Here is a 27,570-nt window from a genome sequence, read left to right on the forward strand (position 1 = left end):
TTTTTTGGGGCGAAAAATTAAGTATCCCCAATCTTCTTGAAACTCTGGATTATGATAGAGGGCCATGAGACTTAGACCTGAGTGCAAAAATGGAGGCTCTAGACCCTTCCAGAGCTGAGATATGGAAACTCAAAATTTCGAACAGAAAAAAAAAACGACAGTGTTACCCCTTACGTTTTTTTGGGGGGGGCGAAAAATTAAGTATCCCCAATTTTCTCGAAACTCTGGATTATGATAGAGGGCCATGAGACTTAGACCTGAGTGCAAAAATGGAGGCTCTAGACCCTTCCAGAGCTGAGATATGGAAACTCAAAATTTCGACCAGAAAAAAAAACGACAGTGTTACCCCTTACGTTTTTTTTTTTTGGGCGAAAAATTAAGTATCCCCAATTTTCTCTAAACTCCGGATTATGATAGAGGGCCATGAGACTTAGACCTGAGTGCAAAAATGGAGGCTCTAGACCCTTCCAGAGCTGAGATATGGAAACTCAAAATTTCGACCAGAAAAAAAAAACGACAGTGTTACCCCTTACGTTTTTTTTGGGGGGCGAAAAATTAAGTATCCCCAATCTTCTTGAAACTCTGGATTATGATAGAGGGCCATGAGACTTAGACCTGAGTGCAAAAATGGAGGCTCTAGACCCTTCCAGAGCTGAGATATGGAAACTCAAAATTTCGACCAGAAAAAAAAAACGACAGTGTTACCCCTTACGTTTTTTTTTGGGGGGCGAAAAATTAAGTATCCCCAATCTTCTTGAAACTCTGGATTATGATAGAGGGCCATGAGACTTAGACCTGAGTGCAAAAATGGAGGCTCTAGACCCTTCCAGAGCTGAGATATGGAAACTCAAAATTTCGAACAGAAAAAAAAAGGACAGTGTTACCCCTTACGTTTTTTTTGGGGGGGCGAAAAATTAAGTATCCCCAATTTTCTCGAAACTCTGGATTATGATAGAGGGCCATGAGACTTAGACCTGAGTGCAAAAATAGAGGCTCTAGACCCTTCCAGAGCTGAGATATGGAAACTCAAAATTTCGACCAGAAAAAAAAAACGACAGTGTTACCCCTTACGTTTTTTTTGGGGGGCGAAAAATCAAGTAACCCCAATTTTCTCGAAACTCTGGATTATGATAGAGGGCCATGAGACTTAGACCTGAGTGCAAAAATGGAGGCTCTAGACCCTTCCAGAGCTGAGATATGGAAACTCAAAATTTCGACCAGAAAAAAAAACGACAGTGTTACCCCTTACGTATTTTTTTTTTGGGCGAAAAATTAAGTATCCCCAATCGTCTTGAAACTCTGGATTATGACAGAGGGCCATGAGACTTAGACCTGAGTGCAAAAATGGAGGCTCTAGACCCTTCCAGAGCTGAGATATGGAAACTCAAAATTTCGACCAGAAAAAAAAACGACAGTGTTACCCCTTACGTTTTTTTTTTTGGGCAAAAAATTAAGTATCCCCAATCTTCTTGAAACTCTGGATTATGATAGAGGGCCACGAGACTTAGACCTGAGTGCAAAAATGGAGGCTCTAGACCCTTCCAGAGCTGAGATATGGAAACTCAAAATTTCGAACAGAAAAAAAAACGACAGTGTTACCCCTTACGTTTTTTTTGGGGGGGGGGGGGGGGGCGAAAAATTAAGTATCCCCAATTTTCTCGAATCTCTGGATTATGATAGAGGGCCATGAGACTTAGACCTGAGTGCAAAAATGGAGGCTCTAGACCCTTCCAGAGCTGAGATATGGAAACTCAAAATTTCGACCAGAAAAAAAAACGACAGTGTTACCCCTTACGTTTTTTTTTTTTGGGCGAAAAATTAAGTATCCCCAATTTTCTCGAAACTCTGGATTATGATAGAGGGCCATGAGACTTAGACCTGAGTGCAAAAATAGAGGCTCTAGACCCTTCCAGAGCTGAGATATGGAAACTCAAAATTTCGACCAGAAAAAAAAAACGACAGTGTTACCCCTTACGTTTTTTTTGGGGGGCGAAAAATCAAGTAACCCCAATTTTCTCGAAACTCTGGATTATGATAGAGGGCCATGAGACTTAGACCTGAGTGCAAAAATGGAGGCTCTAGACCCTTCCAGAGCTGAGATATGGAAACTCAAAATTTCGACCAGAAAAAAAAACGACAGTGTTACCCCTTACGTATTTTTTTTTGGGGCGAAAAATTAAGTATCCCCAATCGTCTTGAAACTCTGGATTATGACAGAGGGCCATGAGACTTAGACCTGAGTGCAAAAATGGAGGCTCTAGACCCTTCCAGAGCTGAGATATGGAAACTCAAAATTTCGACCAGAAAAAAAAACGACAGTGTTACCCCTTACGTTTTTTTTTTTTGGGCGAAAAATTAAGTATCCCCAATCTTCTTGAAACTCTGGATTATGATAGAGGGCCACGAGACTTAGACCTGAGTGCAAAAATGGAGGCTCTAGACCCTTCCAGAGCTGAGATATGGAAACTCAAAATTTCGAACAGAAAAAAAAACGACAGTGTTACCCCTTACGTTTTTTTTGGGGGGGGGGGCGAAAAATTAAGTATCCCCAATTTTCTCGAAACTCTGGATTATGATAGAGGGCCATGAGACTTAGACCTGAGTGCAAAAATGGAGGCTCTAGACCCTTCCAGAGCTGAGATATGGAAACTCAAAATTTCGACCAGAAAAAAAAACGACAGTGTTACCCCTTACGTTTTTTTTTTTTGGGCGAAAAATTAAGTATCCCCAAATTTTCTCGAAACTCCGGATTATGATAGAGGGCCATGAGACTTAGACCTGAGTGCAAAAATGGAGGCTCTAGACCCTTCCAGAGCTGAGATATGGAAACTCAAAATTTGACCAGAAAAAAAAACGACAGTGTTACCCCTTACGTTTTTTTTTTTTGGGCGAAAAATTAAGTATCCCCAATTTTCTCGAAACTCTGGATTATGATAGAGGGCCATGAGACTTAGACCTGAGTGCAAAAATGGAGGCTCTAGACCCTTCCAGAGCTGAGATATGGAAACTCAAAATTTCGACCAGAAAAAAAAACGACAGTGTTACCCCTTACGTTTTTTTTTTTTTGGGCGAAAAATTAAGTATCCCCAATCGTCTTGAAACTCTGGATTATGATAGAGGGCCATGAGACTTAGACCTGAGTGCAAAAATGGAGGCTCTAGACCCTTCCAGAGCTGAGATATGGAAACTCAAAATTTCGACCAGAAAAAAAAACGACAGTGTTACCCCTTACGTTTTTTTTTTTTTGGGCGAAAAATTAAGTATCCCCAAATTTTCTCGAAACTCCGGATTATGATAGAGGGCCATGAGACTTAGACCTGAGTGCAAAAATGGAGGCTCTAGACCCTTCCAGAGCTGAGATATGGAAACTCAAAATTTGACCAGAAAAAAAAACGACAGTGTTACCCCTTACGTTTTTTTTTTTTGGGCGAAAAATTAAGTATCCCCAATTTTCTCGAAACTCTGGATTATGATAGAGGGCCATGAGACTTAGACCTGAGTGCAAAAATGGAGGCTCTAGACCCTTCCAGAGCTGAGATATGGAAACTCAAAATTTCGACCAGAAAAAAAAACGACAGTGTTACCCCTTACGTTTTTTTTTTTTGGGCGAAAAATTAAGTATCCCCAATCGTCTTGAAACTCTGGATTATGATAGAGGGCCATGAGACTTAGACCTGAGTGCAAAAATGGAGGCTCTAGACCCTTCCAGAGCTGAGATATGGAAACTCAAAATTTCGACCAGAAAAAAAAACGACAGTGTTACCCCTTACGTTTTTTTTTTTTGGGCGAAAAATTAAGTATCCCCAATCTTCTTGAAACTCTGGATTATGATAGAGGGCCATGAGACTTAGACCTGAGTGCAAAAATGGAGGCTCTAGACCCTTCCAGAGCTGAGATATGGAAACTCAACATTTCGAACAGAAAAAAAAAACGACAGTGTTACCCCTTACGTTTTTTTTGGGGGGGCGAAAAATTAAGTATCCCCAATTTTCTTGAAACTCTGGATTACGATAGAGGGCCATGAGACTTAGACCTGAGTGCAAAAATGGAGGCTCTAGACCCTTCCAGAGCTGAGATATGGAAACTCAAAATTTCGACCAGAAAAAAAAACGACAGTGTTACCCCTTACGTATTTTTTTTTTGGGCGAAAAATTAAGTATCCCCAATCGTCTTGAAACTCTGGATTATGACAGAGGGCCATGAGACTTAGACCTGAGTGCAAAAATGGAGGCTCTAGACCCTTCCAGAGCTGAGATATGGAAACTCAAAATTTCGACCAGAAAAAAAAACGACAGTGTTACCCCTTACGTTTTTTTTTTTTGGGCGAAAAATTAAGTATCCCCAATCTTCTTGAAACTCTGGATTATGATAGAGGGCCACGAGACTTAGACCTGAGTGCAAAAATGGAGGCTCTAGACCCTTCCAGAGCTGAGATATGGAAACTCAAAATTTCGAACAGAAAAAAAAACGACAGTGTTACCCCTTACGTTTTTTTTGGGGGGGGGCGAAAAATTAAGTATCCCCAATTTTCTCGAATCTCTGGATTATGATAGAGGGCCATGAGACTTAGACCTGAGTGCAAAAATGGAGGCTCTAGACCCTTCCAGAGCTGAGATATGGAAACTCAAAATTTCGACCAGAAAAAAAAACGACAGTGTTACCCCTTACATTTTTTTTTTGGGCGAAAAATTAAGTATCCCCAATTTTCTCGAAACTCCGGATTATGATAGAGGGCCATGAGACTTAGACCTGAGTGCAAAAATGGAGGCTCTAGACCCTTCCAGAGCTGAGATATGGAAACTCAAAATTTCGACCAGAAAAAAAAAACGACAGTGTTACCCCTTACGGTTTTTTTTTGGGGCGAAAAATTAAGTATCCCCAATCGTCTTGAAACTCTGGATTATGACAGAGGGCCATGAGACTTAGACCTGAGTGCAAAAATGGAGGCTCTAGACCCTTCCAGAGCTGAGATATGGAAACTCAAAATTTCGACCAGAAAAAAAAACGACAGTGTTACCCCTTACGTTTTTTTTTTTGGGGCGAAAAATTAAGTATCCCCAATCTTCTTGAAACTCTGGATTATGATAGAGGGCCATGAGACTTAGACCTGAGTGCAAAAATGGAGGCTCTAGACCCTTCCAGAGCTGAGATATGGAAACTCAAAATTTCGAACAGAAAAAAAAACGACAGTGTTACCCCTTACGTTTTTTTGGGGGGGGCGAAAAATTAAGTATCCCCAATTTTCTCGAAACTCTGGATTATGATAGAGGGCCATGAGACTTAGACCTGAGTGCAAAAATGGAGGCTCTAGACCCTTCCAGAGCTGAGATATGGAAACTCAAAATTTCGACCAGAAAAAAAAACGACAGTGTTACCCCTTACGTTTTTTTTTTGGGCGAAAAATTAAGTATCCCCAATTTTCTCTAAACTCCGGATTATGATAGAGGGCCATGAGACTTAGACCTGAGTGCAAAAATGGAGGCTCTAGACCCTTCCAGAGCTGAGATATGGAAACTCAAAATTTCGACCAGAAAAAAAAAACGACAGTGTTACCCCTTACGTTTTTTTTTGGGGGGCGAAAAATTAAGTATCCCCAATCTTCTTGAAACTCTGGATTATGATAGAGGGCCATGAGACTTAGACCTGAGTGCAAAAATGGAGGCTCTAGACCCTTCCAGAGCTGAGATATGGAAACTCAAAATTTCGAACAGAAAAAAAAAGGACAGTGTTACCCCTTACGTTTTTTTTGGGGGGGCGAAAAATTAAGTATCCCCAATTTTCTCGAAACTCTGGATTATGATAGAGGGCCATGAGACTTAGACCTGAGTGCAAAAATAGAGGCTCTAGACCCTTCCAGAGCTGAGATATGGAAACTCAAAATTTCGACCAGAAAAAAAAAACGACAGTGTTACCCCTTACGTTTTTTTTGGGGGGCGAAAAATCAAGTAACCCCAATTTTCTCGAAACTCTGGATTATGATAGAGGGCCATGAGACTTAGACCTGAGTGCAAAAATGGAGGCTCTAGACCCTTCCAGAGCTGAGATATGGAAACTCAAAATTTCGACCAGAAAAAAAAACGACAGTGTTACCCCTTACGTATTTTTTTTTTGGGCGAAAAATTAAGTATCCCCAATCGTCTTGAAACTCTGGATTATGACAGAGGGCCATGAGACTTAGACCTGAGTGCAAAAATGGAGGCTCTAGACCCTTCCAGAGCTGAGATATGGAAACTCAAAATTTCGACCAGAAAAAAAAACGACAGTGTTACCCCTTACGTTTTTTTTTTTGGGCAAAAAATTAAGTATCCCCAATCTTCTTGAAACTCTGGATTATGATAGAGGGCCACGAGACTTAGACCTGAGTGCAAAAATGGAGGCTCTAGACCCTTCCAGAGCTGAGATATGGAAACTCAAAATTTCGAACAGAAAAAAAAACGACAGTGTTACCCCTTACGTTTTTTTTTGGGGGGGGGGGGGGGCGAAAAATTAAGTATCCCCAATTTTCTCGAATCTCTGGATTATGATAGAGGGCCATGAGACTTAGACCTGAGTGCAAAAATGGAGGCTCTAGACCCTTCCAGAGCTGAGATATGGAAACTCAAAATTTCGACCAGAAAAAAAAACGACAGTGTTACCCCTTACGTTTTTTTTTTTGGGCGAAAAATTAAGTATCCCCAATTTTCTCGAAACTCTGGATTATGATAGAGGGCCATGAGACTTAGACCTGAGTGCAAAAATGGAGGCTCTAGACCCTTCCAGAGCTGAGATATGGAAACTCAAAATTTCGACCAGAAAAAAAAACGACAGTGTTACCCCTTACGTTTTTTTTGGGGGGGCGAAAAATTAAGTATCCCCAATTTTCTCGAAACTCTGGATTATGATAGAGGGCCATGAGACTTAGACCTGAGTGCAAAAATAGAGGCTCTAGACCCTTCCAGAGCTGAGATATGGAAACTCAAAATTTCGACCAGAAAAAAAAAACGACAGTGTTACCCCTTACGTTTTTTTTGGGGGGCGAAAAATCAAGTAACCCCAATTTTCTCGAAACTCTGGATTATGATAGAGGGCCATGAGACTTAGACCTGAGTGCAAAAATGGAGGCTCTAGACCCTTCCAGAGCTGAGATATGGAAACTCAAAATTTCGACCAGAAAAAAAAACGACAGTGTTACCCCTTACGTATTTTTTTTTGGGGCGAAAAATTAAGTATCCCCAATCGTCTTGAAACTCTGGATTATGACAGAGGGCCATGAGACTTAGACCTGAGTGCAAAAATGGAGGCTCTAGACCCTTCCAGAGCTGAGATATGGAAACTCAAAATTTCGAACAGAAAAAAAAACGACAGTGTTACCCCTTACGTTTTTTTTGGGGGGGGGGGCGAAAAATTAAGTATCCCCAATTTTCTCGAAACTCTGGATTATGATAGAGGGCCATGAGACTTAGACCTGAGTGCAAAAATGGAGGCTCTAGACCCTTCCAGAGCTGAGATATGGAAACTCAAAATTTCGACCAGAAAAAAAAACGACAGTGTTACCCCTTACGTTTTTTTTTTTTGGGCGAAAAATTAAGTATCCCCAAATTTTCTCGAAACTCCGGATTATGATAGAGGGCCATGAGACTTAGACCTGAGTGCAAAAATGGAGGCTCTAGACCCTTCCAGAGCTGAGATATGGAAACTCAAAATTTGACCAGAAAAAAAAACGACAGTGTTACCCCTTACGTTTTTTTTTTTTGGGCGAAAAATTAAGTATCCCCAATTTTCTCGAAACTCTGGATTATGATAGAGGGCCATGAGACTTAGACCTGAGTGCAAAAATGGAGGCTCTAGACCCTTCCAGAGCTGAGATATGGAAACTCAAAATTTCGACCAGAAAAAAAAACGACAGTGTTACCCCTTACGTTTTTTTTTTTTGGGCGAAAAATTAAGTATCCCCAATCGTCTTGAAACTCTGGATTATGATAGAGGGCCATGAGACTTAGACCTGAGTGCAAAAATGGAGGCTCTAGACCCTTCCAGAGCTGAGATATGGAAACTCAAAATTTCGACCAGAAAAAAAAACGACAGTGTTACCCCTTACGTTTTTTTTTTTTGGGCGAAAAATTAAGTATCCCCAAATTTTCTCGAAACTCCGGATTATGATAGAGGGCCATGAGACTTAGACCTGAGTGCAAAAATGGAGGCTCTAGACCCTTCCAGAGCTGAGATATGGAAACTCAAAATTTGACCAGAAAAAAAAACGACAGTGTTACCCCTTACGTTTTTTTTTTTTGGGCGAAAAATTAAGTATCCCCAATTTTCTCGAAACTCTGGATTATGATAGAGGGCCATGAGACTTAGACCTGAGTGCAAAAATGGAGGCTCTAGACCCTTCCAGAGCTGAGATATGGAAACTCAAAATTTCGACCAGAAAAAAAAACGACAGTGTTACCCCTTACGTTTTTTTTTTTTGGGCGAAAAATTAAGTATCCCCAATCGTCTTGAAACTCTGGATTATGATAGAGGGCCATGAGACTTAGACCTGAGTGCAAAAATGGAGGCTCTAGACCCTTCCAGAGCTGAGATATGGAAACTCAAAATTTCGACCAGAAAAAAAAACGACAGTGTTACCCCTTACGTTTTTTTTTTTTGGGCGAAAAATTAAGTATCCCCAATCTTCTTGAAACTCTGGATTATGATAGAGGGCCATGAGACTTAGACCTGAGTGCAAAAATGGAGGCTCTAGACCCTTCCAGAGCTGAGATATGGAAACTCAAAATTTCGAACAGAAAAAAAAAACGACAGTGTTACCCCTTACGTTTTTTTTGGGGGGGCGAAAAATTAAGTATCCCCAATTTTCTTGAAACTCTGGATTACGATAGAGGGCCATGAGACTTAGACCTGAGTGCAAAAATGGAGGCTCTAGACCCTTCCAGAGCTGAGATATGGAAACTCAAAATTTCGACCAGAAAAAAAAACGACAGTGTTACCCCTTACGTATTTTTTTTTGGGCGAAAAATTAAGTATCCCCAATCGTCTTGAAACTCTGGATTATGACAGAGGGCCATGAGACTTAGACCTGAGTGCAAAAATGGAGGCTCTAGACCCTTCCAGAGCTGAGATATGGAAACTCAAAATTTCGACCAGAAAAAAAAACGACAGTGTTACCCCTTACGTTTTTTTTTTTTGGGCGAAAAATTAAGTATCCCCAATCTTCTTGAAACTCTGGATTATGATAGAGGGCCACGAGACTTAGACCTGAGTGCAAAAATGGAGGCTCTAGACCCTTCCAGAGCTGAGATATGGAAACTCAAAATTTCGAACAGAAAAAAAAACGACAGTGTTACCCCTTACGTTTTTTTTGGGGGGGGCGAAAAATTAAGTATCCCCAATTTTCTCGAATCTCTGGATTATGATAGAGGGCCATGAGACTTAGACCTGAGTGCAAAAATGGAGGCTCTAGACCCTTCCAGAGCTGAGATATGGAAACTCAAAATTTCGACCAGAAAAAAAAACGACAGTGTTACCCCTTACGTTTTTTTTTTTGGGCGAAAAATTAAGTATCCCCAATTTTCTCGAAACTCCGGATTATGATAGAGGGCCATGAGACTTAGACCTGAGTGCAAAAATGGAGGCTCTAGACCCTTCCAGAGCTGAGATATGGAAACTCAAAATTTCGACCAGAAAAAAAAAACGACAGTGTTACCCCTTACGGTTTTTTTTGGGGGCGAAAAATTAAGTATCCCCAATCGTCTTGAAACTCTGGATTATGACAGAGGGCCATGAGACTTAGACCTGAGTGCAAAAATGGAGGCTCTAGACCCTTCCAGAGCTGAGATATGGAAACTCAAAATTTCGACCAGAAAAAAAAACGACAGTGTTACCCCTTACGTTTTTTTTTTTGGGGCGAAAAATTAAGTATCCCCAATCTTCTTGAAACTCTGGATTATGATAGAGGGCCATGAGACTTAGACCTGAGTGCAAAAATGGAGGCTCTAGACCCTTCCAGAGCTGAGATATGGAAACTCAAAATTTCGAACAGAAAAAAAAACGACAGTGTTACCCCTTACGTTTTTTTGGGGGGGGCGAAAAATTAAGTATCCCCAATTTTCTCGAAACTCTGGATTATGATAGAGGGCCATGAGACTTAGACCTGAGTGCAAAAATGGAGGCTCTAGACCCTTCCAGAGCTGAGATATGGAAACTCAAAATTTCGACCAGAAAAAAAAACGACAGTGTTACCCCTTACGTTTTTTTTTTTTGGGCGAAAAATTAAGTATCCCCAATTTTCTCTAAACTCCGGATTATGATAGAGGGCCATGAGACTTAGACCTGAGTGCAAAAATGGAGGCTCTAGACCCTTCCAGAGCTGAGATATGGAAACTCAAAATTTCGACCAGAAAAAAAAAACGACAGTGTTACCCCTTACGTTTTTTTTTGGGGGGCGAAAAATTAAGTATCCCCAATCTTCTTGAAACTCTGGATTATGATAGAGGGCCATGAGACTTAGACCTGAGTGCAAAAATGGAGGCTCTAGACCCTTCCAGAGCTGAGATATGGAAACTCAAAATTTCGAACAGAAAAAAAAACGACAGTGTTACCCCTTACGTTTTTTTTTTTGGGCGAAAAATTAAGTATCCCCAATCTTCTTGAAACTCTGGATTATGATAGATGGCCACGAGACTTAGACCTGAGTGCAAAAATGGAGGCTCTAGACCCTTCCAGAGCTGAGATATGGAAACTCAAAATTTCGAACAGAAAAAAAAAACGACAGTGTTACCCCTTACGTTTTTTTTGGGGGGGGCGAAAAATTAAGTATCCCCAATTTTCTCGAATCTCTGGATTATGATAGAGGGCCATGAGACTTAGACCTGAGTGCAAAAATGGAGGCTCTAGACCCTTCCAGAGCTGAGATATGGAAACTCAAAATTTCGACCAGAAAAAAAAACGACAGTGTTACCCCTTACGTTTTTTTTTTTGGGCGAAAAATTAAGTATCCCCAATTTTCTCGAAACTCCGGATTATGATAGAGGGCCATGAGACTTAGACCTGAGTGCAAAAATGGAGGCTCTAGACCCTTCCAGAGCTGAGATATGGAAACTCAAAATTTCGACCAGAAAAAAAAAACGACAGTGTTACCCCTTACGGTTTTTTTTTGGGGCGAAAAATTAAGTATCCCCAATCGTCTTGAAACTCTGGATTATGACAGAGGGCCATGAGACTTAGACCTGAGTGCAAAAATGGAGGCTCTAGACCCTTCCAGAGCTGAGATATGGAAACTCAAAATTTCGACCAGAAAAAAAAACGACAGTGTTACCCCTTACGTTTTTTTTTTTGGGGCGAAAAATTAAGTATCCCCAATCTTCTTGAAACTCTGGATTATGATAGAGGGCCATGAGACTTAGACCTGAGTGCAAAAATGGAGGCTCTAGACCCTTCCAGAGCTGAGATATGGAAACTCAAAATTTCGAACAGAAAAAAAAAACGACAGTGTTACCCCTTACGTTTTTTTGGGGGGGGCGAAAAATTAAGTATCCCCAATTTTCTCGAAACTCTGGATTATGATAGAGGGCCATGAGACTTAGACCTGAGTGCAAAAATGGAGGCTCTAGACCCTTCCAGAGCTGAGATATGGAAACTCAAAATTTCGACCAGAAAAAAAAACGACAGTGTTACCCCTTACGTTTTTTTTTTTTGGGCGAAAAATTAAGTATCCCCAATTTTCTCTAAACTCCGGATTATGATAGAGGGCCATGAGACTTAGACCTGAGTGCAAAAATGGAGGCTCTAGACCCTTCCAGAGCTGAGATATGGAAACTCAAAATTTCGACCAGAAAAAAAAAACGACAGTGTTACCCCTTACGTTTTTTTTGGGGGGCGAAAAATTAAGTATCCCCAATCTTCTTGAAACTCTGGATTATGATAGAGGGCCATGAGACTTAGACCTGAGTGCAAAAATGGAGGCTCTAGACCCTTCCAGAGCTGAGATATGGAAACTCAAAATTTCGACCAGAAAAAAAAAACGACAGTGTTACCCCTTACGTTTTTTTTTGGGGGGCGAAAAATTAAGTATCCCCAATCTTCTTGAAACTCTGGATTATGATAGAGGGCCATGAGACTTAGACCTGAGTGCAAAAATGGAGGCTCTAGACCCTTCCAGAGCTGAGATATGGAAACTCAAAATTTCGAACAGAAAAAAAAAGGACAGTGTTACCCCTTACGTTTTTTTTGGGGGGGCGAAAAATTAAGTATCCCCAATTTTCTCGAAACTCTGGATTATGATAGAGGGCCATGAGACTTAGACCTGAGTGCAAAAATAGAGGCTCTAGACCCTTCCAGAGCTGAGATATGGAAACTCAAAATTTCGACCAGAAAAAAAAAACGACAGTGTTACCCCTTACGTTTTTTTTGGGGGGCGAAAAATCAAGTAACCCCAATTTTCTCGAAACTCTGGATTATGATAGAGGGCCATGAGACTTAGACCTGAGTGCAAAAATGGAGGCTCTAGACCCTTCCAGAGCTGAGATATGGAAACTCAAAATTTCGACCAGAAAAAAAAACGACAGTGTTACCCCTTACGTATTTTTTTTTTGGGCGAAAAATTAAGTATCCCCAATCGTCTTGAAACTCTGGATTATGACAGAGGGCCATGAGACTTAGACCTGAGTGCAAAAATGGAGGCTCTAGACCCTTCCAGAGCTGAGATATGGAAACTCAAAATTTCGACCAGAAAAAAAAACGACAGTGTTACCCCTTACGTTTTTTTTTTTGGGCAAAAAATTAAGTATCCCCAATCTTCTTGAAACTCTGGATTATGATAGAGGGCCACGAGACTTAGACCTGAGTGCAAAAATGGAGGCTCTAGACCCTTCCAGAGCTGAGATATGGAAACTCAAAATTTCGAACAGAAAAAAAAACGACAGTGTTACCCCTTACGTTTTTTTGGGGGGGGGGGGGGGGGCGAAAAATTAAGTATCCCCAATTTTCTCGAATCTCTGGATTATGATAGAGGGCCATGAGACTTAGACCTGAGTGCAAAAATGGAGGCTCTAGACCCTTCCAGAGCTGAGATATGGAAACTCAAAATTTCGACCAGAAAAAAAAACGACAGTGTTACCCCTTACGTTTTTTTTTTTTTGGGCGAAAAATTAAGTATCCCCAATTTTCTCGAAACTCTGGATTATGATAGAGGGCCATGAGACTTAGACCTGAGTGCAAAAATGGAGGCTCTAGACCCTTCCAGAGCTGAGATATGGAAACTCAAAATTTCGACCAGAAAAAAAAACGACAGTGTTACCCCTTACGTTTTTTTTGGGGGGGCGAAAAATTAAGTATCCCCAATTTTCTCGAAACTCTGGATTATGATAGAGGGCCATGAGACTTAGACCTGAGTGCAAAAATAGAGGCTCTAGACCCTTCCAGAGCTGAGATATGGAAACTCAAAATTTCGACCAGAAAAAAAAAACGACAGTGTTACCCCTTACGTTTTTTTTGGGGGGCGAAAAATCAAGTAACCCCAATTTTCTCGAAACTCTGGATTATGATAGAGGGCCATGAGACTTAGACCTGAGTGCAAAAATGGAGGCTCTAGACCCTTCCAGAGCTGAGATATGGAAACTCAAAATTTCGACCAGAAAAAAAAACGACAGTGTTACCCCTTACGTATTTTTTTTTGGGGCGAAAAATTAAGTATCCCCAATCGTCTTGAAACTCTGGATTATGACAGAGGGCCATGAGACTTAGACCTGAGTGCAAAAATGGAGGCTCTAGACCCTTCCAGAGCTGAGATATGGAAACTCAAAATTTCGACCAGAAAAAAAAACGACAGTGTTACCCCTTACGTTTTTTTTTTTGGGCGAAAAATTAAGTATCCCCAATCTTCTTGAAACTCTGGATTATGATAGAGGGCCACGAGACTTAGACCTGAGTGCAAAAATGGAGGCTCTAGACCCTTCCAGAGCTGAGATATGGAAACTCAAAATTTCGAACAGAAAAAAAAACGACAGTGTTACCCCTTACGTTTTTTTTGGGGGGGGGGGGCGAAAAATTAAGTATCCCCAATTTTCTCGAAACTCTGGATTATGATAGAGGGCCATGAGACTTAGACCTGAGTGCAAAAATGGAGGCTCTAGACCCTTCCAGAGCTGAGATATGGAAACTCAAAATTTCGACCAGAAAAAAAAACGACAGTGTTACCCCTTACGTTTTTTTTTTTTGGGCGAAAAATTAAGTATCCCCAAATTTTCTCGAAACTCCGGATTATGATAGAGGGCCATGAGACTTAGACCTGAGTGCAAAAATGGAGGCTCTAGACCCTTCCAGAGCTGAGATATGGAAACTCAAAATTTGACCAGAAAAAAAAACGACAGTGTTACCCCTTACGTTTTTTTTTTTTGGGCGAAAAATTAAGTATCCCCAATTTTCTCGAAACTCTGGATTATGATAGAGGGCCATGAGACTTAGACCTGAGTGCAAAAATGGAGGCTCTAGACCCTTCCAGAGCTGAGATATGGAAACTCAAAATTTCGACCAGAAAAAAAAACGACAGTGTTACCCCTTACGTTTTTTTTTTTTTGGGCGAAAAATTAAGTATCCCCAATCGTCTTGAAACTCTGGATTATGATAGAGGGCCATGAGACTTAGACCTGAGTGCAAAAATGGAGGCTCTAGACCCTTCCAGAGCTGAGATATGGAAACTCAAAATTTCGACCAGAAAAAAAAACGACAGTGTTACCCCTTACGTTTTTTTTTTTTTGGGCGAAAAATTAAGTATCCCCAAATTTTCTCGAAACTCCGGATTATGATAGAGGGCCATGAGACTTAGACCTGAGTGCAAAAATGGAGGCTCTAGACCCTTCCAGAGCTGAGATATGGAAACTCAAAATTTGACCAGAAAAAAAAACGACAGTGTTACCCCTTACGTTTTTTTTTTTTGGGCGAAAAATTAAGTATCCCCAATTTTCTCGAAACTCTGGATTATGATAGAGGGCCATGAGACTTAGACCTGAGTGCAAAAATGGAGGCTCTAGACCCTTCCAGAGCTGAGATATGGAAACTCAAAATTTCGACCAGAAAAAAAAACGACAGTGTTACCCCTTACGTTTTTTTTTTTTTGGGCGAAAAATTAAGTATCCCCAATCGTCTTGAAACTCTGGATTATGATAGAGGGCCATGAGACTTAGACCTGAGTGCAAAAATGGAGGCTCTAGACCCTTCCAGAGCTGAGATATGGAAACTCAAAATTTCGACCAGAAAAAAAAACGACAGTGTTACCCCTTACGTTTTTTTTTTTTGGGCGAAAAATTAAGTATCCCCAATCTTCTTGAAACTCTGGATTATGATAGAGGGCCATGAGACTTAGACCTGAGTGCAAAAATGGAGGCTCTAGACCCTTCCAGAGCTGAGATATGGAAACTCAACATTTCGAACAGAAAAAAAAAACGACAGTGTTACCCCTTACGTTTTTTTTGGGGGGGCGAAAAATTAAGTATCCCCAATTTTCTTGAAACTCTGGATTACGATAGAGGGCCATGAGACTTAGACCTGAGTGCAAAAATGGAGGCTCTAGACCCTTCCAGAGCTGAGATATGGAAACTCAAAATTTCGACCAGAAAAAAAAACGACAGTGTTACCCCTTACGTATTTTTTTTTTGGGCGAAAAATTAAGTATCCCCAATCGTCTTGAAACTCTGGATTATGACAGAGGGCCATGAGACTTAGACCTGAGTGCAAAAATGGAGGCTCTAGACCCTTCCAGAGCTGAGATATGGAAACTCAAAATTTCGACCAGAAAAAAAAACGACAGTGTTACCCCTTACGTTTTTTTTTTTTGGGCGAAAAATTAAGTATCCCCAATCTTCTTGAAACTCTGGATTATGATAGAGGGCCACGAGACTTAGACCTGAGTGCAAAAATGGAGGCTCTAGACCCTTCCAGAGCTGAGATATGGAAACTCAAAATTTCGAACAGAAAAAAAAACGACAGTGTTACCCCTTACGTTTTTTTTGGGGGGGGGCGAAAAATTAAGTATCCCCAATTTTCTCGAATCTCTGGATTATGATAGAGGGCCATGAGACTTAGACCTGAGTGCAAAAATGGAGGCTCTAGACCCTTCCAGAGCTGAGATATGGAAACTCAAAATTTCGACCAGAAAAAAAAACGACAGTGTTACCCCTTACGTTTTTTTTTTTGGGCGAAAAATTAAGTATCCCCAATTTTCTCGAAACTCCGGATTATGATAGAGGGCCATGAGACTTAGACCTGAGTGCAAAAATGGAGGCTCTAGACCCTTCCAGAGCTGAGATATGGAAACTCAAAATTTCGACCAGAAAAAAAAAACGACAGTGTTACCCCTTACGGTTTTTTTTGGGGGCGAAAAATTAAGTATCCCCAATCGTCTTGAAACTCTGGATTATGACAGAGGGCCATGAGACTTAGACCTGAGTGCAAAAATGGAGGCTCTAGACCCTTCCAGAGCTGAGATATGGAAACTCAAAATTTCGACCAGAAAAAAAAACGACAGTGTTACCCCTTACGTTTTTTTTTTTGGGGCGAAAAATTAAGTATCCCCAATCTTCTTGAAACTCTGGATTATGATAGAGGGCCATGAGACTTAGACCTGAGTGCAAAAATGGAGGCTCTAGACCCTTCCAGAGCTGAGATATGGAAACTCAAAATTTCGAACAGAAAAAAAAACGACAGTGTTACCCCTTACGTTTTTTTGGGGGGGGCGAAAAATTAAGTATCCCCAATTTTCTCGAAACTCTGGATTATGATAGAGGGCCATGAGACTTAGACCTGAGTGCAAAAATGGAGGCTCTAGACCCTTCCAGAGCTGAGATATGGAAACTCAAAATTTCGACCAGAAAAAAAAACGACAGTGTTACCCCTTACGTTTTTTTTTTTTGGGCGAAAAATTAAGTATCCCCAATTTTCTCTAAACTCCGGATTATGATAGAGGGCCATGAGACTTAGACCTGAGTGCAAAAATGGAGGCTCTAGACCCTTCCAGAGCTGAGATATGGAAACTCAAAATTTCGACCAGAAAAAAAAAACGACAGTGTTACCCCTTACGTTTTTTTTTGGGGGGCGAAAAATTAAGTATCCCCAATCTTCTTGAAACTCTGGATTATGATAGAGGGCCATGAGACTTAGACCTGAGTGCAAAAATGGAGGCTCTAGACCCTTCCAGAGCTGAGATATGGAAACTCAAAATTTCGAACAGAAAAAAAAACGACAGTGTTACCCCTTACGTTTTTTTTTTTGGGCGAAAAATTAAGTATCCCCAATCTTCTTGAAACTCTGGATTATGATAGAGGGCCACGAGACTTAGACCTGAGTGCAAAAATGGAGGCTCTAGACCCTTCCAGAGCTGAGATATGGAAACTCAAAATTTCGAACAGAAAAAAAAAACGACAGTGTTACCCCTTACGTTTTTTTTGGGGGGGGCGAAAAATTAAGTATCCCCAATTTTCTCGAATCTCTGGATTATGATAGAGGGCCATGAGACTTAGACCTGAGTGCAAAAATGGAGGCTCTAGACCCTTCCAGAGCTGAGATATGGAAACTCAAAATTTCGACCAGAAAAAAAAACGACAGTGTTACCCCTTACGTTTTTTTTTTTGGGCGAAAAATTAAGTATCCCCAATTTTCTCGAAACTCCGGATTATGATAGAGGGCCATGAGACTTAGACCTGAGTGCAAAAATGGAGGCTCTAGACCCTTCCAGAGCTGAGATATGGAAACTCAAAATTTCGACCAGAAAAAAAAAACGACAGTGTTACCCCTTACGGTTTTTTTTTGGGGCGAAAAATTAAGTATCCCCAATCGTCTTGAAACTCTGGATTATGACAGAGGGCCATGAGACTTAGACCTGAGTGCAAAAATGGAGGCTCTAGACCCTTCCAGAGCTGAGATATGGAAACTCAAAATTTCGACCAGAAAAAAAAACGACAGTGTTACCCCTTACGTTTTTTTTTTTGGGGCGAAAAATTAAGTATCCCCAATCTTCTTGAAACTCTGGATTATGATAGAGGGCCATGAGACTTAGACCTGAGTGCAAAAATGGAGGCTCTAGACCCTTCCAGAGCTGAGATATGGAAACTCAAAATTTCGAACAGAAAAAAAAAACGACAGTGTTACCCCTTACGTTTTTTTGGGGGGGGCGAAAAATTAAGTATCCCCAATTTTCTCGAAACTCTGGATTATGATAGAGGGCCATGAGACTTAGACCTGAGTGCAAAAATGGAGGCTCTAGACCCTTCCAGAGCTGAGATATGGAAACTCAAAATTTCGACCAGAAAAAAAAACGACAGTGTTACCCCTTACGTTTTTTTTTTTTGGGCGAAAAATTAAGTATCCCCAATTTTCTCTAAACTCCGGATTATGATAGAGGGCCATGAGACTTAGACCTGAGTGCAAAAATGGAGGCTCTAGACCCTTCCAGAGCTGAGATATGGAAACTCAAAATTTCGACCAGAAAAAAAAAACGACAGTGTTACCCCTTACGTTTTTTTTGGGGGGCGAAAAATTAAGTATCCCCAATCTTCTTGAAACTCTGGATTATGATAGAGGGCCATGAGACTTAGACCTGAGTGCAAAAATGGAGGCTCTAGACCCTTCCAGAGCTGAGATATGGAAACTCAAAATTTCGAACAGAAAAAAAAAGGACAGTGTTACCCCTTACGTTTTTTTGGGGGGGGCGAAAAATTAAGTATCCCCAATTTTCTCGAAACTCTGGATTATGATAGAGGGCCATGAGACTTAGACCTGAGTGCAAAAATAGAGGCTCTAGACCCTTCCAGAGCTGAGATATGGAAACTCAAAATTTCGACCAGAAAAAAAAAACGACAGTGTTACCCCTTACGTTTTTTTTGGGGGGCGAAAAATCAAGTAACCCCAATTTTCTCGAAACTCTGGATTATGATAGAGGGCCATGAGACTTAGACCTGAGTGCAAAAATGGAGGCTCTAGACCCTTCCAGAGCTGAGATATGGAAACTCAAAATTTCGACCAGAAAAAAAAACGACAGTGTTACCCCTTACGTATTTTTTTTTTGGGCGAAAAATTAAGTATCCCCAATCGTCTTGAAACTCTGGATTATGACAGAGGGCCATGAGACTTAGACCTGAGTGCAAAAATGGAGGCTCTAGACCCTTCCAGAGCTGAGATATGGAAACTCAAAATTTCGACCAGAAAAAAAAACGACAGTGTTACCCCTTACGTTTTTTTTTTGGGCAAAAAATTAAGTATCCCCAATCTTCTTGAAACTCTGGATTATGATAGAGGGCCACGAGACTTAGACCTGAGTGCAAAAATGGAGGCTCTAGACCCTTCCAGAGCTGAGATATGGAAACTCAAAATTTCGACCAGAAAAAAAAACGACAGTGTTACCCCTTACGTTTTTTTTTTTGGGGCGAAAAATTAAGTATCCCCAATCTTCTTGAAACTCTGGATTATGATAGAGGGCCATGAGACTTAGACCTGAGTGCAAAAATGGAGGCTCTAGACCCTTCCAGAGCTGAGATATGGAAACTCAAAATTTCGAACAGAAAAAAAAACGACAGTGTTACCCCTTACGTTTTTTTGGGGGGGGCGAAAAATTAAGTATCCCCAATTTTCTCGAAACTCTGGATTATGATAGAGGGCCATGAGACTTAGACCTGAGTGCAAAAATGGAGGCTCTAGACCCTTCCAGAGCTGAGATATGGAAACTCAAAATTTCGACCAGAAAAAAAAACGACAGTGTTACCCCTTACGTTTTTTTTTTGGGCGAAAAATTAAGTATCCCCAATTTTCTCTAAACTCCGGATTATGATAGAGGGCCATGAGACTTAGACCTGAGTGCAAAAATGGAGGCTCTAGACCCTTCCAGAGCTGAGATATGGAAACTCAAAATTTCGACCAGAAAAAAAAAACGACAGTGTTACCCCTTACGTTTTTTTTTGGGGGGCGAAAAATTAAGTATCCCCAATCTTCTTGAAACTCTGGATTATGATAGAGGGCCATGAGACTTAGACCTGAGTGCAAAAATGGAGGCTCTAGACCCTTCCAGAGCTGAGATATGGAAACTCAAAATTTCGAACAGAAAAAAAAGGACAGTGTTACCCCTAGTCTCAGCCTCAGACGTCACGCCCACGGAACGTTGGCTAAACGTCTGATGCATATGGTACACTTAACTGGAAACACTTCAGGAATGTCGAAGTCGTCATCTGATTGGTTGAATTTTATCGGATTTCCGGGGGGCGTCAGTGTCGCGTTTATTTTCGGTCCGCCGGGAAACAAAGCGCAGATGTGATTGCGGAAGAAAAACTGTTGTGTTTATATGAGTGGCCTATGTGAGTGACAATGAGCATTTCTCAAGATCAGCTAAACGTAGTTGTATGTCCCCTCCAAGCTATTATGGAAGATCAAGTGAAGTACTTAATTGCGAAGGGTATATCAGCTGCGTTTGTGGACAAACATGAGACAGACGCTGACATCGCAGCTGGCCGATTCAGTATTCATATATAGGTCGCGCACACTGGATTATAAGGCACATAAGATACTGCAGAGTCAAACGTTTGACTGGGTTTGCGTTATGCATCCACTAGATGTGCTAAAGGCTAAAGGGAATGTAGCGAGTGCGCGGCGCCGGAGGTGAGGCGTTTATTTAGTAGGCGTGAGCGCACTGGGGCGGGGACGTAACTTACATTCGTGTGACAAAGCGGACATAAGATGGACATGAGCGAGTTCGTGGGTGAATTTAATAACACGGAGCGTTGTTAGCGCCTCCGGTGACTGCTGACTGACTTGTTGCACACCGGTCTGTTGTTGTGGGGACATTTCCACGCCCCGAAACATGACGCTGAACGAAACGAACTGTAATTGGTTGTTTGACATGTCGGTCTAACGGCCTTATGGGCGGGCCTTGACCAAAGAAAGCTGCTATGAATTCCAGACCTTCAGCCGTCAGTCTGAAGGTCTGGCTACGCGAGACTATGTTACCCCTTACGTTTTTTTTGGGGGGGCGAAAAATTAAGTATCCCCAATTTTCTCGAAACTCTGGATTATGATAGAGGGCCATGAGACTTAGACCTGAGTGCAAAAATAGAGGCTCTAGACCCTTCCAGAGCTGAGATATGGAAACTCAAAATTTCGACCAGAAAAAAAAAACGACAGTGTTACCCCTTACGTTTTTTTTGGGGGGCGAAAAATCAAGTAACCCCAATTTTCTCGAAACTCTGGATTATGATAGAGGGCCATGAGACTTAGACCTGAGTGCAAAAATGGAGGCTCTAGACCCTTCCAGAGCTGAGATATGGAAACTCAAAATTTCGACCAGAAAAAAAAACGACAGTGTTACCCCTTACGTATTTTTTTTTTGGGCGAAAAATTAAGTATCCCCAATCGTCTTGAAACTCTGGATTATGACAGAGGGCCATGAGACTTAGACCTGAGTGCAAAAATGGAGGCTCTAGACCCTTCCAGAGCTGAGATATGGAAACTCAAAATTTCGACCAGAAAAAAAAACGACAGTGTTACCCCTTACGTTTTTTTTTTTGGGCAAAAAATTAAGTATCCCCAATCTTCTTGAAACTCTGGATTATGATAGAGGGCCACGAGACTTAGACCTGAGTGCAAAAATGGAGGCTCTAGACCCTTCCAGAGCTGAGATATGGAAACTCAAAATTTCGAACAGAAAAAAAAACGACAGTGTTACCCCTTACGTTTTTTTTTGGGGGGGGGGGGGGGCGAAAAATTAAGTATCCCCAATTTTCTCGAAACTCTGGATTATGATAGAGGGCCATGAGACTTAGACCTGAGTGCAAAAATGGAGGCTCTAGACCCTTCCAGAGCTGAGATATGGAAACTCAAAATTTCGACCAGAAAAAAAAACGACAGTGTTACCCCTTACGTTTTTTTTTTTTTGGGCGAAAAATTAAGTATCCCCAAATTTTCTCGAAACTCCGGATTATGATAGAGGGCCATGAGACTTAGACCTGAGTGCAAAAATGGAGGCTCTAGACCCTTCCAGAGCTGAGATATGGAAACTCAAAATTTCGACCAGAAAAAAAAAACGACAGTGTTACCCCTTACGTTTTTTTTTTTTGGGCGAAAAATTAAGTATCCCCAATTTTCTCGAAACTCTGGATTATGATAGAGGGCCATGAGACTTAGACCTGAGTGCAAAAATGGAGGCTCTAGACCCTTCCAGAGCTGAGATATGGAAACTCAAAATTTCGACCAGAAAAAAAAACGACAGTGTTACCCCTTACGTTTTTTTTTTTTTGGGCGAAAAATTAAGTATCCCCAATCGTCTTGAAACTCTGGATTATGATAGAGGGCCATGAGACTTAGACCTCAGTGCAAAAATGGAGGCTCTAGACCCTTCCAGAGCTGAGATATGGAAACTCAAAATTTCGACCAGAAAAAAAAACGACAGTGTTACCCCTTACGTTTTTTTTTTTTTGGGCGAAAAATTAAGTATCCCCAATCTTCTTGAAACTCTGGATTATGATAGAGGGCCATGAGACTTAGACCTGAGTGCAAAAATGGAGGCTCTAGACCCTTCCAGAGCTGAGATATGGAAACTCAACATTTCGAACAGAAAAAAAAAACGACAGTGTTACCCCTTACGTTTTTTTTGGGGGGGCGAAAAATTAAGTATCCCCAATTTTCTTGAAACTCTGGATTACGATAGAGGGCCATGAGACTTAGACCTGAGTGCAAAAATGGAGGCTCTAGACCCTTCCAGAGCTGAGATATGGAAACTCAAAATTTCGACCAGAAAAAAAAACGACAGTGTTACCCCTTACGTTTTTTTTTTTTGGGCGAAAAATTAAGTATCCCCAATCTTCTTGAAACTCTGGATTATGATAGAGGGCCACGAGACTTAGACCTGAGTGCAAAAATGGAGGCTCTAGACCCTTCCAGAGCTGAGATATGGAAACTCAAAATTTCGAACAGAAAAAAAAACGACAGTGTTACCCCTTACGTTTTTTTTGGGGGGGGCGAAAAATTAAGTATCCCCAATTTTCTCGAATCTCTGGATTATGATAGAGGGCCATGAGACTTAGACCTGAGTGCAAAAATGGAGGCTCTAGACCCTTCCAGAGCTGAGATATGGAAACTCAAAATTTCGACCAGAAAAAAAAACGACAGTGTTACCCCTTACGTTTTTTTTTTTGGGCGAAAAATTAAGTATCCCCAATTTTCTCGAAACTCCGGATTATGATAGAGGGCCATGAGACTTAGACCTGAGTGCAAAAATGGAGGCTCTAGACCCTTCCAGAGCTGAGATATGGAAACTCAAAATTTCGACCAGAAAAAAAAACGACAGTGTTACCCCTTACGGTTTTTTTTTGGGGCGAAAAATTAAGTATCCCCAATCGTCTTGAAACTCTGGATTATGACAGAGGGCCATGAGACTTAGACCTGAGTGCAAAAATGGAGGCTCTAGACCCTTCCAGAGCTGAGATATGGAAACTCAAAATTTCGAACAGAAAAAAAAACGACAGTGTTACCCCTTACGTTTTTTTTGGGGGGGGCGAAAAATTAAGTATCCCCAATTTTCTCGAATCTCTGGATTATGATAGAGGGCCATGAGACTTAGACCTGAGTGCAAAAATGGAGGCTCTAGACCCTTCCAGAGCTGAGATATGGAAACTCAAAATTTCGACCAGAAAAAAAAACCGACAGTGTTACCCCTTACGTTTTTTTTTTTGGGCGAAAAATTAAGTATCCCCAATTTTCTCGAAACTCCGGATTATGATAGAGGGCCATGAGACTTAGACCTGAGTGCAAAAATGGAGGCTCTAGACCCTTCCAGAGCTGAGATATGGAAACTCAAAATTTCGACCAGAAAAAAAAAACGACAGTGTTACCCCTTAAAGTTTTTTTTGGGGCGAAAAATTAAGTATCCCCAATCGTCTTGAAACTCTGGATTATGACAGAGGGCCATGAGACTTAGACCTGAGTGCAAAAATGGAGGCTCTAGACCCTTCCAGAGCTGAGATATGGAAACTCAAAATTTCGACCAGAAAAAAAAACGACAGTGTTACCCCTTACGTTTTTTTTTTTGGGGCGAAAAATTAAGTATCCCCAATCTTCTTGAAACTCTGGATTATGATAGAGGGCCATGAGACTTAGACCTGAGTGCAAAAATGGAGGCTCTAGACCCTTCCAGAGCTGAGATATGGAAACTCAAAATTTCGAACAGAAAAAAAAAACGACAGTGTTACCCCTTACGTTTTTTTGGGGGGGGCGAAAAATTAAGTATCCCCAATTTTCTCGAAACTCTGGATTATGATAGAGGGCCATGAGACTTAGACCTGAGTGCAAAAATGGAGGCTCTAGACCCTTCCAGAGCTGAGATATGGAAACTCAAAATTTCGACCAGAAAAAAAAACGACAGTGTTACCCCTTACGTTTTTTTTTTTTGGGCGAAAAATTAAGTATCCCCTATTTTCTCTAAACTCCGGATTATGATAGAGGGCCATGAGACTTAGACCTGAGTGCAAAAATGGAGGCTCTAGACCCTTCCAGAGCTGAGATATGGAAACTCAAAATTTCGACCAGAAAAAAAAAACGACAGTGTTACCCCTTACGTTTTTTTTTGGGGGGCGAAAAATTAAGTATCCCCAATCTTCTTGAAACTCTGGATTATGATAGAGGGCCATGAGACTTAGACCTGAGTGCAAAAATGGAGGCTCTAGACCCTTCCAGAGCTGAGATATGGAAACTCAAAATTTCGAACAGAAAAAAAAGGACAGTGTTACCCCTTACGTTTTTTTGGGGGGGGCGAAAAATTAAGTATCCCCAATTTTCTCGAAACTCTGGATTATGATAGAGGGCCATGAGACTTAGACCTGAGTGCAAAAATAGAGGCTCTAGACCCTTCCAGAGCTGAGATATGGAAACTCAAAATTTCGACCAGAAAAAAAAAACGACAGTGTTACCCCTTACGTTTTTTTTGGGGGGCGAAAAATCAAGTAACCCCAATTTTCTCGAAACTCTGGATTATGATAGAGGGCCATGAGACTTAGACCTGAGTGCAAAAATGGAGGCTCTAGACCCTTCCAGAGCTGAGATATGGAAACTCAAAATTTCGACCAGAAAAAAAAACGACAGTGTTACCCCTTACGTATTTTTTTTTTGGGCGAAAAATTAAGTATCCCCAATCGTCTTGAAACTCTGGATTATGACAGAGGGCCATGAGACTTAGACCTGAGTGCAAAAATGGAGGCTCTAGACCCTTCCAGAGCTGAGATATGGAAACTCAAAATTTCGACCAGAAAAAAAAACGACAGTGTTACCCCTTACGTTTTTTTTTTTGGGCAAAAAATTAAGTATCCCCAATCTTCTTGAAACTCTGGATTATGATAGAGGGCCACGAGACTTAGACCTGAGTGCAAAAATGGAGGCTCTAGACCCTTCCAGAGCTGAGATATGGAAACTCAAAATTTCGACCAGAAAAAAAAACGACAGTGTTACCCCTTACGTTTTTTTTTTTTGGGGCGAAAAATTAAGTATCCCCAATCTTCTTGAAACTCTGGATTATGATAGAGGGCCATGAGACTTAGACCTGAGTGCAAAAATGGAGGCTCTAGACCCTTCCAGAGCTGAGATATGGAAACTCAAAATTTCGAACAGAAAAAAAAAACGACAGTGTTACCCCTTACGTTTTTTTGGGGGGGGCGAAAAATTAAGTATCCCCAATTTTCTCGAAACTCTGGATTATGATAGAGGGCCATGAGACTTAGACCTGAGTGCAAAAATGGAGGCTCTAGACCCTTCCAGAGCTGAGATATGGAAACTCAAAATTTCGACCAGAAAAAAAAACGACAGTGTTACCCCTTACGTTTTTTTTTTTTGGGCGAAAAATTAAGTATCCCCAATTTTCTCTAAACTCCGGATTATGATAGAGGGCCATGAGACTTAGACCTGAGTGCAAAAATGGAGGCTCTAGACCCTTCCAGAGCTGAGATATGGAAACTCAAAATTTCGAACAGAAAAAAAAAGGACAGTGTTACCCCTTACGTTTTTTTTGGGGGGGCGAAAAATTAAGTATCCCCAATTTTCTCGAAACTCTGGATTATGATAGAGGGCCATGAGACTTAGACCTGAGTGCAAAAATAGAGGCTCTAGACCCTTCCAGAGCTGAGATATGGAAACTCAAAATTTCGACCAGAAAAAAAAAACGACAGTGTTACCCCTTACGTTTTTTTTGGGGGGCGAAAAATCAAGTAACCCCAATTTTCTCGAAACTCTGGATTATGATAGAGGGCCATGAGACTTAGACCTGAGTGCAAAAATGGAGGCTCTAGACCCTTCCAGAGCTGAGATATGGAAACTCAAAATTTCGACCAGAAAAAAAAACGACAGTGTTACCCCTTACGTATTTTTTTTTTGGGCGAAAAATTAAGTATCCCCAATCGTCTTGAAACTCTGGATTATGACAGAGGGCCATGAGACTTAGACCTGAGTGCAAAAATGGAGGCTCTAGACCCTTCCAGAGCTGAGATATGGAAACTCAAAATTTCGACCAGAAAAAAAAACGACAGTGTTACCCCTTACGTTTTTTTTTTTGGGCAAAAAATTAAGTATCCCCAATCTTCTTGAAACTCTGGATTATGATAGAGGGCCACGAGACTTAGACCTGAGTGCAAAAATGGAGGCTCTAGACCCTTCCAGAGCTGAGATATGGAAACTCAAAATTTCGAACAGAAAAAAAAACGACAGTGTTACCCCTTACGTTTTTTTTGGGGGGGGGGGCGAAAAATTAAGTATCCCCAATTTTCTCGAAACTCTGGATTATGATAGAGGGCCATGAGACTTAGACCTGAGTGCAAAAATGGAGGCTCTAGACCCTTCCAGAGCTGAGATATGGAAACTCAAAATTTCGACCAGAAAAAAAAACGACAGTGTTACCCCTTACGTTTTTTTTTTTTTGGGCGAAAAATTAAGTATCCCCAAATTTTCTCGAAACTCCGGATTATGATAGAGGGCCATGAGACTTAGACCTGAGTGCAAAAATGGAGGCTCTAGACCCTTCCAGAGCTGAGATATGGAAACTCAAAATTTCGACCAGAAAAAAAAAACGACAGTGTTACCCCTTACGTTTTTTTTTTTGGGCGAAAAATTAAGTATCCCCAATCTTCTTGAAACTCTGGATTATGATAGAGGGCCATGAGACTTAGACCTGAGTGCAAAAATGGAGGCTCTAGACCCTTCCAGAGCTGAGATATGGAAACTCAAAATTTCGAACAGAAAAAAAAAGGACAGTGTTACCCCTTACGTTTTTTTTGGGGGGGCGAAAAATTAAGTATCCCCAATTTTCTCGAAACTCTGGATTATGATAGAGGGCCATGAGACTTAGACCTGAGTGCAAAAATAGAGGCTCTAGACCCTTCCAGAGCTGAGATATGGAAACTCAAAATTTCGACCAGAAAAAAAAAACGACAGTGTTACCCCTTACGTTTTTTTTGGGGGGCGAAAAATCAAGTAACCCCAATTTTCTCGAAACTCTGGATTATGATAGAGGGCCATGAGACTTAGACCTGAGTGCAAAAATGGAGGCTCTAGACCCTTCCAGAGCTGAGATATGGAAACTCA

This window comes from Pimephales promelas, chromosome 3 (genome assembly GCF_988280905.1).
Source record: "Pimephales promelas chromosome 3, fPimPro1.hap1.1, whole genome shotgun sequence".
In the NCBI taxonomy this organism is placed as follows: Eukaryota; Metazoa; Chordata; class Actinopteri; order Cypriniformes; family Leuciscidae; genus Pimephales; species Pimephales promelas.